The sequence below is a fragment of the Rhinolophus sinicus genome, linkage group LG01 (assembly GCF_036562045.2).
Source record: "Rhinolophus sinicus isolate RSC01 linkage group LG01, ASM3656204v1, whole genome shotgun sequence".
Classification (NCBI taxonomy): Eukaryota; Metazoa; Chordata; class Mammalia; order Chiroptera; family Rhinolophidae; genus Rhinolophus; species Rhinolophus sinicus.
The window spans coordinates 23395819-23409012 of NC_133751.1; the positions used below are offsets into that span (position 1 = coordinate 23395819).

The following is a 13194-nucleotide window of genomic DNA, read 5'->3' on the forward strand; positions in this document are numbered from 1 at the left end:
TCTTTAACCTTTGGCATTTTAATTATGGTGAGTCTTGATGTGGGCCTTCACTTTAGCAGAGCTCTGATACCTGTTCAGTCTGCCTTTTGGTTGTGTCATTTGTGGAGGTGGTTGTGTCGTGCTCTGGTATGGTCTGAAGCTGGCCACCAGGTATGTTGGTTGTGGGGCCTCTTGGGAGGTGTTCTGTTGCAGGGCAAAGTCAGCCACTCCCTGCTCCCTGCCTGAGGCCACTTACTATGAGCTACAATTGTGCTGGGCTTGGAGGTGCCTGGGAGAGGCTAACCTGTGAACCAAGGCTGGCTGCCACTAGTGCTGGTCTTGGGGCTGCTTAGCAAGTGGTACAGGACACACTGAGTTCAGGTGCTGATTGTTTGGGGTTTGTGAAACTTTGAGAGATTTTAGGAAAATCCATATGCTGAGCTAAGGCAGCCTGTTTGTATGGAAGAGCTACTGGAAGAGGCTTGGCTGGTCCCACACATTGGATGGGGTGGGATCTCAGGGAGTCACCAGGGCAGGGTAAACAGTGTTAGCTAGGTTGATCAATGGCTTCTGCCAGTGCTTCTGTCTGGGAGAAGGCTGACCCTCTAGCTCTTACCCTGAAATCAGACAATTCAGTCCTCCCTGTATTTCCCTGGTTCCTTCTAGCTGCTGGAGCTCAGAGAGTTTGAATCTATCAGCCAGGACATCCATGTGTGGGCCCTGGGACTCCAGCCACCCTATGTCTCACGCAGCCACAATCTCCACTGGTATTCACAGCTAGAAGTTGTGGGGACTTCTCTTCCTGGCACTGGAATCATGGGCCGGGTAATTTGGTATGAGTCTGGGACCCCTCATTCCTCAGTGGGGTCCTCCACTGGGATAGCCGAGCAATCCCTCCTGATTTTTAACTGCCACAGGTGGGTGTGGGGCTAGCCCACTCCAGTTTTCTGACCCTTTTACCAGTCTCGAGATGGCTTCTTCTGTATGTCCTTAGTTATAGGACTTCTGTTCAGCTGGACTTCAGGCAATTCTCAATGATGGTTATTCTGTAGTTTAGTTGTAATTTTGATGTGACTGTGAGAGGAGGCTACAGTGGTTTGCCTACTTCACCGTCTTGATTGGAAGCCCCAGAGTTCTACTAATTTTTATAAGGCAGCATTTCAGTAAAGGACAATGAATGAAAATATTCCTTTATCTCATAAGATAATGGGTTACATAGGAAAGGATGCATTATCCCGAATTTCAATAGTTTACAATATTTGATAGTATAGAATTTTTTGTTGTTGTTAGCTCAATAAATACATGCCATTAAAAGTTATTTTTGAGTACATAAGGAGTTACAATTTTATCAAATGAAGGCAAATTGTAATATACATTGTTAGCAATGCCTCTTTGGCCTCTTTTTGACTTTGTTACCTAAATTAATTTTCACCTTCTTTAGTTATATCTAAACAATGCCAATATGTTTGGTCAAAACATAGAAGAAAGATATTCAGAGATTGTTGGAATCCTGTAGATGAATACTTTTCTTATTGCTTACATTTGTCACATGTACACAGACGGGAGCCTGGAGGTGAGGTTAGAGCAGTGATAGAGATTACTAGAGAATCACTTCAAACATGATTATGACTAGCATGGCTTATTCTCTTCACTCCTGTTTTAAAGATTACTCAGACTTTTTAAAAAAATGTATAGAGATATGTTGGAGGTACAGCGTGTTTCTTTATTTTGCTGATAGGGTCTCTGGCATTAGCCAAACAGTCTTCTTGGAACAGTCACCATTTTTAATGGCAAGCTACCAAGTCTTCTAATAACAACCTTCCCTTCACATTTGTTTCTAAGCAGTTTCCTTATTTTCATGTTAGTGTTTACTTCTTTCTTCATGAAAGCCTAAAATGCCTTGCACTTTGGCAAAGTGAACACATTTCCTTTTTTGGCTTCTAAATTATTTAAAATCAACAAAAATATATTGATTGCTTGGACTTTAATTTTCCTATCAATCGATAATCCTGATCTCCTTTTCATAGGAACTAATGTTTCTAAAGGTATAGAGAGGCCACGATTTCAGTAATAAAAATAAATAAGAAAGCATGGTCATTTTCTATTTTCAACTACCAAAATTTGTAGCAAAGAATCAAAATGTGCATATATCCAACCTGCAAAATAGCTGTAGTTAAAATATAAGCTGTTTAACATTAACTTAATGTTAGCAACCTCACAAGTGCCTTCTCTACAAGCCAGGGCCTTGCAGAAAACCATAAAAGGGAAGGAATATAATTTTGTTTGCTGGCACTCACTGAAAAGCTAAAATAGAATAGTAACAGAAATCATATTTGCCAGCCCTAACCGAAAGAGTTGTGAAACCTCATCTCAGAAGATTGTAAGTTATTGTAAAAATGCAGTTACTGTTATTAACCATGTTTCATAGGAGTTGAAACTTTTGTTTAGCTGAAAATTATTTAGAGCAGCACATAGCAATTAAATAGCACACAGGCTCTAAATATGTTTTTCAAAATATATTTCATACAGTGATATGGAACATTTTAAAATTCATCATTAAGTTGAAAAATGATAATCTATGTTTTTACTCCCTGATGAGCATTAGGACTTTTGCAATGGTAGTTTTCAAGTATGGTGATATAGTTTTCAAGCAATATCTTTGAAAAATCTCATTTCTTTTTCCAGTGGATGGGCTGGAAGGACAATGAACAATGTGTTGTTTATTTCATAAATTCTGAATTTTTTAAAAGCAAGTTTTGGTGTGTGAAAGTTGGCTAAAACACACTTATAGTAAGAAACACCTTGGTTCTTACAGTGAGTTATTGCTCTTTTTAAAAGTGGTTCATTGGCAGTGGCTTGAGTAATGTAACCCTTTCAAGTAGGTGCGTGTATACAGATTGAACATATTTCACAAAAATCATACGCTTTGAATTACAGATATGTATATGGAAGTGTGAGGCACATAGGGCATGTTTGAATAACATGTCACTTTGCCAGAACTCTAAAAAAATTAATTCCAGCTATGGGGTCTTTTTGCTGATGCTGTAATAATGCACACTTCAATTCACCTTAAAAAATGTCTCCCTATATTGACTACTGAGTTATATCATAACATTTTTGTGGTTTTTCATGTGTAAGTGCGAAAGCTTTATGGCATTATTTTTTCATTCATTTTGTAATTACAATTTTTCAATCTATGTAATATCTGAGGGAACACAATAGGAATATCAATCAATTTATATCGCAGTGGGGATTTTTTAATGAAAAATAAACTAAACTTTTCTGATGATTTTTTTCTGAAATGGCTTTCTTATACGGTCTAATAAACAAATTTATCTTAAAGTCTAAATTCAAATATAAAACCCCTTGCGAAGATATGCATTTAGTATTTTTTTTTTCCTTTCAGAGAACTTTGTTGCTCAAAAGAACAATTTCTGTTGTTGTGGCTCTAAGTCCCAAAACAGTTATAAAGTGGAAAAAGTATTTTTTAAGAAACCTAAATACTCATTTTCAGTCTTAACTGGATTTACCAATGCCTCTCCTCTTTCTTTTCACTTAACTTCACACACACTTCAACAAGCCTGCCAATCAACTAACCCATTTCCTCCTTAGATCAAGTGCTTTGCAGCTGCTTTCCTGGTTGTCCATGCCCAAGGAGATGCAAATGTAATGCAAATGAGTCCCTGGGATACATGTTAATAAAAGGTATACAATTCAGTGCTCTGTGTTTCCCCAAAAGTAAGACCTAACTGGAAAATAATCCCAACATGATTTTTCAGGATGACATCCCCTGAACATAAGCCCTGATGCATCTTCTTGAGCAAAAATTAATATAAGACCCGGCCTTATTTTTGGGGAAACATGGTATGAACCAGTTGGCTTCTTTGTCTACCAGTACTGAGCTGTTACATGTTTGCAGAATTCGTTTAGGCAATGAATGAATTCACATAAAGCTCTATGCTCTGTAGGGAAATAGAGCTGCTGTAAACCCCAAACCAGCAAAAGATGGCTCTTCTGAATCTGGAAGAGAAAACCTTGACCCTGCCTCCTTCCTTATTTCAGTGGTTTGGCTCACCAAAGGCAAACACCCTTAAACAATTTAGGGAAGTGGGTTCTTCTATCGGTTTGGGGATTTCTCTAGACTTCCCTTTTATATGCAGTCCAGCCCTAAGCTGTGATGTTTTCTGGGTGTCTTCAAACAACTGAAAAGGCTAAACCTCTGCTTTCAGTTCTGTATTAGCTTCTTGTCACACTAGGAATTCTCTTTCCATCTTAGTTGCCCGTGATTTTTGTCTTTTCCTTTCCTTGGCTTTCCACTGATGATATTCCTTAACATAATTTACTGCTTTAAATTTCTATATTGAAGACTATTTCCTGTGTACATCCCTCCTCCCTATGCACTGTGTCTATCAATGCATCTGATGCCCACTCTTCTTAAAAAGGTGAGGGAATAAGATATAAGTAGAAATTGAGGGGGTCTTTTAAATCTTAAACAAGAAAATTATTGATGTTATACCCAGCTTGCATGAATCAATTCACTCAAATATTCAAAAAATTGCATATTCTTTTGCAATCATAATTTTGACAGGGACTCTGTCTCATTGGGATGACAGGAAATGGAACCCCAGGCATCCTCAGTACTCCCTACCTCCCCTCCCTTCACCACACCTTGGTTCCAGAGTTGTATTAGGGGACAGAAATCAAATGAGATGCAAGGGCAGTTAACAAGCAGTACCTTTTCAAGAATGTGTTCCTCCCCTACGTAGGACCATCTGATTGTTGAAACTGCACTGACAGATCTTCTGTATTTTTAATAAAAGCCACAAGTCTTAATTTTTATGTGAATGCTCCCAAATTGTAAATGCTTATTTAAATGATTCAGTTTAAATAATATACTGCAGTTCAGCCCAATGGCCACCATTTTTCAACTTCTGTCTTGGACTTTATTCCGTAAAAGCACTTGCGATCACATGCTTCCACTTTCTGCCCTGCCTGAAGGCTAGGGGTCAGCCTGGCTGCCTATTTCTTAATGTTTCATGACCAAGGGGTTCAGTGGAAATGTTTGCTTGTATAGCCTCTGATTTACCATTTGGTGATTATAACTTACTACACAATACTTTGTGCTTCTGGATTTTTCGGGTACTAAAGCATATGCACAACAATAACAAATCAATTATATCAAATAGTAGGCTTGCATGAGTTCTTAATTTTAAAAAGTATAAATGAAACAAAGTAAAACTATACTTTATAATGATGACATTAGTTTTATTATCAAAGTTATAAAAATGGAGCACTGCCCCAGAGCTATTTCTAAATGATTCCAGTGGTTCAGCAGTTAGTCACAAATTTCAGTGGCTTCTAGGTCAGATTGGATACCACGTACCAACATTTTGAAGGCGCTAACTCAGTGGTTTTTATGGGGTAGTAGGGATCCTATTTCCTCTGAGATGGTACCAGAGATGAGTGAGTTCTCTGTTTATCCAGATGACTTGGAGTAAGGCGTTAACGTATCCAGTGTGTTTAGGGACAAAATTACCAAATTAAAGTTGAGACCCGGGATTCAGGAGAGGGAGATGCTGACAGAGTTCACATATACAGCTAAGAAAGACATAGTATAGTGTTAACAGGGAATTGTTTTCTTAGGTGCTGTAGACTGGCAAAAATAGCTCTCCAGAAAATCCACCAAAAGAATGGTTTATTCAGGAAAAGAGAAAAAAAAACAACAACAAAAAAAATGAGGTCACCCCAGTAGTGTGCAGATGCACACTTCTGACTGGCACTCCAACCGGCCGCCCACATGAAGAAGAAAAACCCAAATCCAAAATGGCTATTCTATTTATTAGCATCCCAGCCCCAGCAGTTACCACAAAGTTTAACAGGAAGTCAGGACTGCAGAATTAACAAGGGGCGCAGCTCCACCCATTGTCCTCCCAGCTCTACGGTTAATTATCTTAAGATGCCAGCTTACTTTTATCAGTGAAAATATAAAATAAGACCACAAAATGCAGTATATTGCCTTTAAGACAGTAGGTGCTCAACAAATGTTTACTAACAGGAAAGAAAAGCCTTCTGATATCAGGTGGAACTGGAGAACATGTTTGGCATGCTGGTTTATTCCTTGTAGAGATGCTATAACTCCAACACTGTGGGGAATATGTTAATAAAAGGAGAGACTCTAGAGGCTGAGATACCAATGCATGATGTGCATCAAAAGTCCTGGCAAGAGCACATAGGTGAAGTTGGAATCTGGATCTGGAGGATGGGAGGCATGGAAAACCAAGTTGCAAGAGATGATGGAGAGTGAAACGGACAGGATTTGGTACCAAAGATATAAACAGTGATTTGGGAAGGGCAAACTAGACATAGCTGTCTAAATTTCAAAGACTGAATGGTTAGGGGCATGAAGTTACCCTTCAACAAAACTTTGGTAAATGAAGAGCTAGTTTCAGGAGATCTATACTGTGCTTTATTTTGGACAAATCCCATTAAGAAGCTCTACATCTTACTAGTCTCCATTGGCTCCCTAGTACCAATGGGACAGGTTTTAACCTCTTCTACTTGGTCTAAAAAGTCCTTTGACAAATGACCTCAAACTACCTCTCTAGTCCCCATATAGCACACTAAATGCTTGATATTCTACATCTACTCAAACACCCTGTTTCTTTCTCTTTTTTTTTTTTTTTTTTGCTATTTCCAAAACATGCTAGGCAAGTGCCCCCGGCATGTTGACTCTGTCTGCCATGCCCACCTTCCTCTTCTCTACCTAGCAGGCAAGCCCTAGTATCGAAGATGCCACATTGATGAAGGTGTTCCCAGCTCTTCCTGTCTCTGCTGGAATAACTCTCATTCATAACTTCATGGGCTTCGTAAGGAGCATGTATTAGTTATCTTTGTATTGCATGTGCTATATATCGTAGCAGTTTAAATGTTTGTTAATAAGATGATTTAAATATTTGAGAAGGAGAGTGGTCTATGGCGTTAGATTTAAAGTTAAGAGTAGTTTAGGGAAAGACACTGGATATGGGGATTTGTGTGGTTATCTGGGAGAAAACTGTTCCAGTGGACCAGTGAAGGGAAGTCTGGACTCTGAGTTGCTGAAAGGAGAGAATGCCAGGGAAGAAAGATGGAGCAGAAAGATCAGACGACCTTTTAAAGAAGTCTGGTTATGAAGTAAAAGAGAAAGAGGATGGCTTTTTAAGTTGAAAGCAATAATAAGAAAAGCCTTTTTAGCTTGGTGACAATTTGGGCCTTCTTTTAGGAAGGAGAAAAGAGGGATTAACTGAAAAAAAAAGTGAGGGGGGGGAATTAAAGGAACTGGAAGACAGTGGGTTCCTGAGATGGGAAGACTTGGGCTCAAAAACTAGGTAGTAAGATTTAGAAGGAAAAATGGAGAGATCTCTTTCCTTTTAAAACAAGAGAAGGAAAGAAAAGGGTAATTTGGGTGAGACTATTTGATGTAATAGGAGAGAAGTAGAGAATTCATATTAGATGGCCTAAATCTTCTCAATGAAAGGAATGTAAAAGTCACCCACTGAAAATGAAACAGTCAGAAGTAAGTTTCAGGCAGATCACAAGCAATAGTGAAGTCAATAAGAAATAGGACAGCATTACTGAGCAACACTGAAAACCCAGCTGAGCTCGGAGAGCATACATCAATAGTCCCTGCAACACACAGCACTATGTGACATCCTTGAGCAATGTGTACCCATTGAATAGGAGTGGAGGAAATAGACTGTGTCCAGGATTGTGGACTAACGTGAGGGTCTAGTGAAAGGAGAGTTTAAGTGGTTGACCATGGGATTTTTAACTGGGTAATGAGGCCAACGAGGCAGTGGGGTTTCTCATACCTCAGGATAGGACAAAGGGGTTAGAAATCAACAGTCATGACAGGGACAAAGCAACAGATTCCATAGGAGTCTGGGAGCTCATGATGTAAGGAGGACATTGAAGACTAGGAGGCCAGTTTCAGAATTTGATATCTTGAAGGACCAGTTCTGGGTAATGACCAGGGTGTCCCAGCTAGAGGTGAACCATTGGGCTGAAAGTGTTGGAAGGATGCCAAGAGAAGAGATAACGTTCAATCCAAGGGTTGAAGTTGTAGAGACTGAGTCTCCTGGAGGTCAGTAAAAGGAAGCTGTAAGGAAAGCAGTAATGACATAAGTGTTTCAGAGGACAAGTGTTTCTTGATGATATGGTTGTGGAACCATGAGCCTAAATGAGAGGGGGCAGCAAGAATGACACCTTGCCCCGGTTCTGCTTTGGGGGAGCAGGACAAGTAGAGATGTCCTTTTGAGAAGGCAGAAGGGAAGAGGTATTGTGAAGGGAGACCAGTAAACGAAATAAAAAAGAAGGAGTGTCCTAGGCAAAGTTTATGTATGTGAATGAATTTGTTCACAATTGACAGATGTTAACTATGCACTAAGGTAAATATAACTAACACACACACACACACACAAAATTCCCATTAAGAGTTACCAGTTTAAGTCACAAAATGTTTAGCAAAAAACAGGATTATAGCTAAATGTACTGCTGCTATTCATGCGATACTTTGAAAATAAGCTCACATCTCCACGTGTCCTGTAGCCATAAGCCCTAGCTTAGAATTAATTTGATTATTGATTTATGCTTTATTTTAGATTATAATTTTTGGATGTTTAAAATTTCCTAGATTTTGTCCAACACAAAGTATAAAATTTTGACAGATAATTCATAGTGGTTCACTAATTTAGTATACTAAATTTTACTGAGTATAAAATATATACAAGCTACTATGCTGTGGACTGAAAATGCTGAGAAGGGTCATGAGGGAATATTTCCTCTTTTAGGAATGCTGAGGTTTCAAACTGTTTTTAATTCAGTGTAAATATGCAAATAATATTTGAATATAATCAGAAAATTTGATAGTATTAAAAAATAGATTATTTTGAACTTTAACCTTATTTTAATAGATCAATGTAAATGCTTCAAACATAAAAAAAAGTATTAAAAGATTATAGCAATATAATATTAAAATATAGTAAAACTAGGTTGTTTTTGAATTCTCACACATGAAAGTCTTGAATTCAAAGAATTGAATCTTTGAACGCTTCATGAATTTATGTGACATCTTTGTGGAGGGGCCATACTAATCTTCTCTGTATTCCAATGTTTTTTAGTGTATTTGGGGCCAAAGTGAGCACCAAAGAACTGCATCTTGAATGTAAGTATTTATGCTCTGAGAAGATTTGGAAAATGTAGGTTTGTTTTGTCATATTTGTAATTATTACTGTTCTATAAACTAAATAAATATTCAGAAACTAGATTCTTCGGGTAGAAAATAGAGCAAACCTCTAATGTCTCGTGAAACTTCTAAAACTTTTGTGGTTTTCATATTATCTGTAGATTTAATATATTTTCAGTTTCCAGGATAGTGTAAGTTAAAAGACAAAGCCATTGAACCATCAAAGGAAAACAGTTTTAAAATGTACTCCTTTATTGTGGTGAATATGGAAAGCAATCTTTTCTTATCATATAATTGTAAAAGCAGGGAAACTGTTTCGTGATTAAATAGTGACCAAACAGCTCATTTACCCTTTTCTGCCTTTTGGGAAAGTCAAAGGTATATGGTTGCCAAATCACAGAGAGCCAAAAAAAAAAGTTACAGGACCAGTGGTGAAGAAGTGCGAACACTGTTAAGGAAGCTGTTTTCCTGATTATGCTGGTCGCTGGCTCCCTTAACTGGGTCACTATAAATTAAATCCACCATTATTACAAATTCTGTTGTATAAAGCAATATTTCTGCATATATTTAGAAAATTGCTAAACTAGAATGCTAGTTTTTCATTTTCAATGATGATTTTAGCACCAAAGCTCCTCTGGTTCCAGATATTCATTATTAAATTGACACAATGAGTCTATTCATCTCGGTTTGCATGTGCCTAAAACACTGTCAGTTTTAGCTCTCGCCTATGCTTCCCCCATCCAGGCCCTTTGATGACAACTTGAAGTAATGAACAGAATTATTGTCATTTAATAAGATGTCTTTTTTTTTAAGCTGATAATGTAATTCAGGGAAAATGAAAACTCTCTACCATTTTTACTAGTTGAGTGGCCTTGAACAAGTGGCTAAACCGCTCTTAAAAAAAAAAGAAGATTGGGATTGTTATTGCAAGCATTAAATGAGAACATGTTTGCACAGTAGATACCCAACAAATATTACATTCTAATTAACTAATTGACTATTTGGCCAAAAGGAAATAAAGGCCGCAAAAGTGCAGGGACTGGGAAAGGTAATTGAAGCGCAGAAGAAAAATAAGAAAAAGGCATGTTGGTGCTTGTCTCTGCCTTTGCTCAGAGAGTTAAATAGGCTCTTCCCAGAATATTTAAATTATATATTTGTTAATTTAGCAAGTGCTAAGTTTGTATTAATTTAATAAAATCCTACTTCAATGGGATAATTTGGAAAGCCCTCTGGATGCGTTATAAAAGATATGAGTCTTATATTCAATTGTCTTTGAAATCTTTTTAAAATAAGTATCTTTCCTTGTCAAAAATCACACCTAATGCTGTATTTTTGCATAAAGTAATCATCTTATTTCTGACAACAGAGAGGTGGGAAAGGTGGTGGGGTTTGGGGTACAATAAACATGATTGAAGAAATGCCGTATGTTTCCATGTTTCCCAAAAGATTTCTCAAGGTGAACTATGAATGAGAACCATTGTTTTTCCCCATAGCAATGAGCTGGGTTTTGAGAGAACAGGAAGGAATCAGCTTGACCAGGAAAATGAGCCCTATATTTCTGATGCCCTGGAAGGAAGGAAAGGAGGAAAGGAAGGAAGGAAGGAGGGAGGGAGGAAAGAGACAGGTTATATCTCCCTTTGTCAGCATTTTCAGCCATAATTCCTGCCCACCTGTTTTTTCTTTCTTTCTTTCTTTCTTTCTTTCTTTCTTTCTTTCTTTCTTTCTTTCTTTCTTTCTTTCTTCCTTCCTTCCTTCCTTCCTTCCTTCCTTCCTTCCTTCCTCCCTTCCTTCCTTTCTTTCCTTTATTTAAATTAAAGTTTATTTTGGTGACAGTTGTTAGTAAAGTTACATAGGTTTCAAGTATACAATTCTGTAATACATCATCTATATGTCACATTGTGTGTTCACCACCTAGAGTCACTTCTCTTTCTATCACCATATATTTGATCCCCTTTACCCTCATCTCCCACCCCCCTACCCACTTACCCTCTGGTAACCACTAAACTATTGTCTGTGTCTATGAGTTTTTGTTTCTTCATTTGTTTGTCTTGTTCTTTTGTTGTTTTCAGTTTTATATACCACATATCAGTGAAATCATATGGTTCTCAACTTTTTCTGTCTGACTTATTTCACTCAGCATAATAATCTCAAGATCCATCCATGTTGTCGCATAACTACGTGTTTCTTGTCCTCCAGCTTAGTTCTCTAGCTGACCTGACTCTTTATTGCTAGATGCATCTTGGTTCTCACTATATCTCCAGCTTTAAAGTTGGCTAAATCCTGTCCTATTCTATTCTTTTTTCCCCTGAAGATATTACGTGCTCACTTCCAGCCAATGTCTGTCTTGTGTCCAAGGTCATCCACTATCTTTTCAAGCTTCCCCAGGTCAACTCTGTCTGGAGAATCTATTCACAAATCATCCCACATATTCCTTTATCATTACCGTGCAACCCTTTATTCTTTCCACAAAACTGGATACTCAAAAGTGTATCTTTAGGAAAGATTGTTGATGGCTATGGAAAGTTCGGAGATATATATCCCTCTACCTCAAGGCAGGAGTTAATTTAAATAATCTCACACCGACTACCTCTCTTTCCCTTTCTAGCTTTCTCCCCGCCCTACACTCCTAAAAAAATAATGTCTAAAATTGATTTGTGATTCAGCTCTTGCAGTAAGGTGGGCGCTTGTCACAAGATAGAGGGTTTAATCAGTTAAGTCTTTGTGGAAAAAAACCTTGGGATGAGGAGGTGCTTACTTACCCTGACAAACAAGTTAAGGTAAAGTTCTTCACAGGATCTGTCAGGAGGAGGCATATTACAGTGGAAGTTGCTAATGAAGGCAGTTAATTTGTTCCTGCCCTTCTCTTGTCTTTTCATATCTCAGAAAGGTTCAGAGAAAAAAAGGCACACAGGTTTCACTGTAATTCATTCCAGAGACTCTCCTATCTCATGGCTAGGAAGCTTAGTTCTTTTAAACGTTCACATCTCCTTTCTTTCTATAGCCATTTATGCCCACTTACCTTCTTGCTGAATTCATGGCAACTGTTCAGTCTCCCAGAGCTCCTGTCTAATGGCCCCATACAGTGTGGGGTGTGTTCGTGATGTCCAGCTAATATCAACACTGTCCCTTCTGCCTGCCTTCATTAGGCGCAGTCTCAAAATGGTCATCATTGTTCAGTTTTCAAGACCTTCATCGTGATCATCTTGTCTGTACCTGTGTCTGTATCAATGAAGGCTTTAGCCTGCATATATTAACACAAGCTTTCAAAAAAGATATGGATATATTTCTCATATAATAAGAAATCTGGTGATAGTTGCATCAACTCAAAAATGTTAGGACTTAGATCTCTTTGATCCTCTTGACATTTGTGACCACAAGCTTTATGCTTTAGCTTCCGTCACCAGGACCAAATTCCAGGCAAGACATAAAAGGACAAGGAAAAGGCCAGGAGGCCACATCTCAGCGGAATCAGCTAGCTCATGCCTTTAAAGAGCTTTCCCAAAACTGCACCCAAAAACCTCTACATAGATTTCACTGGCCAAAAATAACTCTTGGGAAAACCAGAAAGTTTAATGTTTTAGGTAGGCTCATTGGCCTGCACACAAAAATGTATGCTTTGTTGGGGAGGGAAACAGCAGAATGGGTATTAGGTAAGCCATAAGCATATACTACACAGCCTTTTCTGCTCTAGTGGATCCTAGACGCTTATTCATAACAGAAAGAGAATAGGATTTTGGGTTAAGAACACTGAATGTTAGGGTAAATTTATTTTGTCAACTTGGCTAGGCCACAATACCCAGAGATGTGCTCAAACACCCATCTGGATGTCATTGTGAAGGTACTTTTGAGATGTAATTGACATTTAAATCAGTAGTACGCTTTGAGTAAAGCAGATTACTCTCTATAATGTGGGTAGGTCTCAACCAATCAGTTGAAGGCCTTAATAGGAAAGGACTGATGTCCCTCAAGGAAGAGGGGACTCTGCCTCCAGGCTG

The 13194-nt window shown here is 38.2% G+C and overlaps 1 non-coding gene across 1 annotated transcript; it reads right to left on the minus strand.

The window, feature by feature from the left end:
* Positions 1 to 9050: 9050 nt before the first annotated feature.
* LOC141568052 (U6 spliceosomal RNA) lies at positions 9051 to 9158 on the minus strand. Its single transcript, XR_012491069.1, has one exon. It is a non-coding gene; the product is annotated as a U6 spliceosomal RNA (small nuclear RNA).
* Positions 9159 to 13194: the final 4036 nt, after the last annotated feature.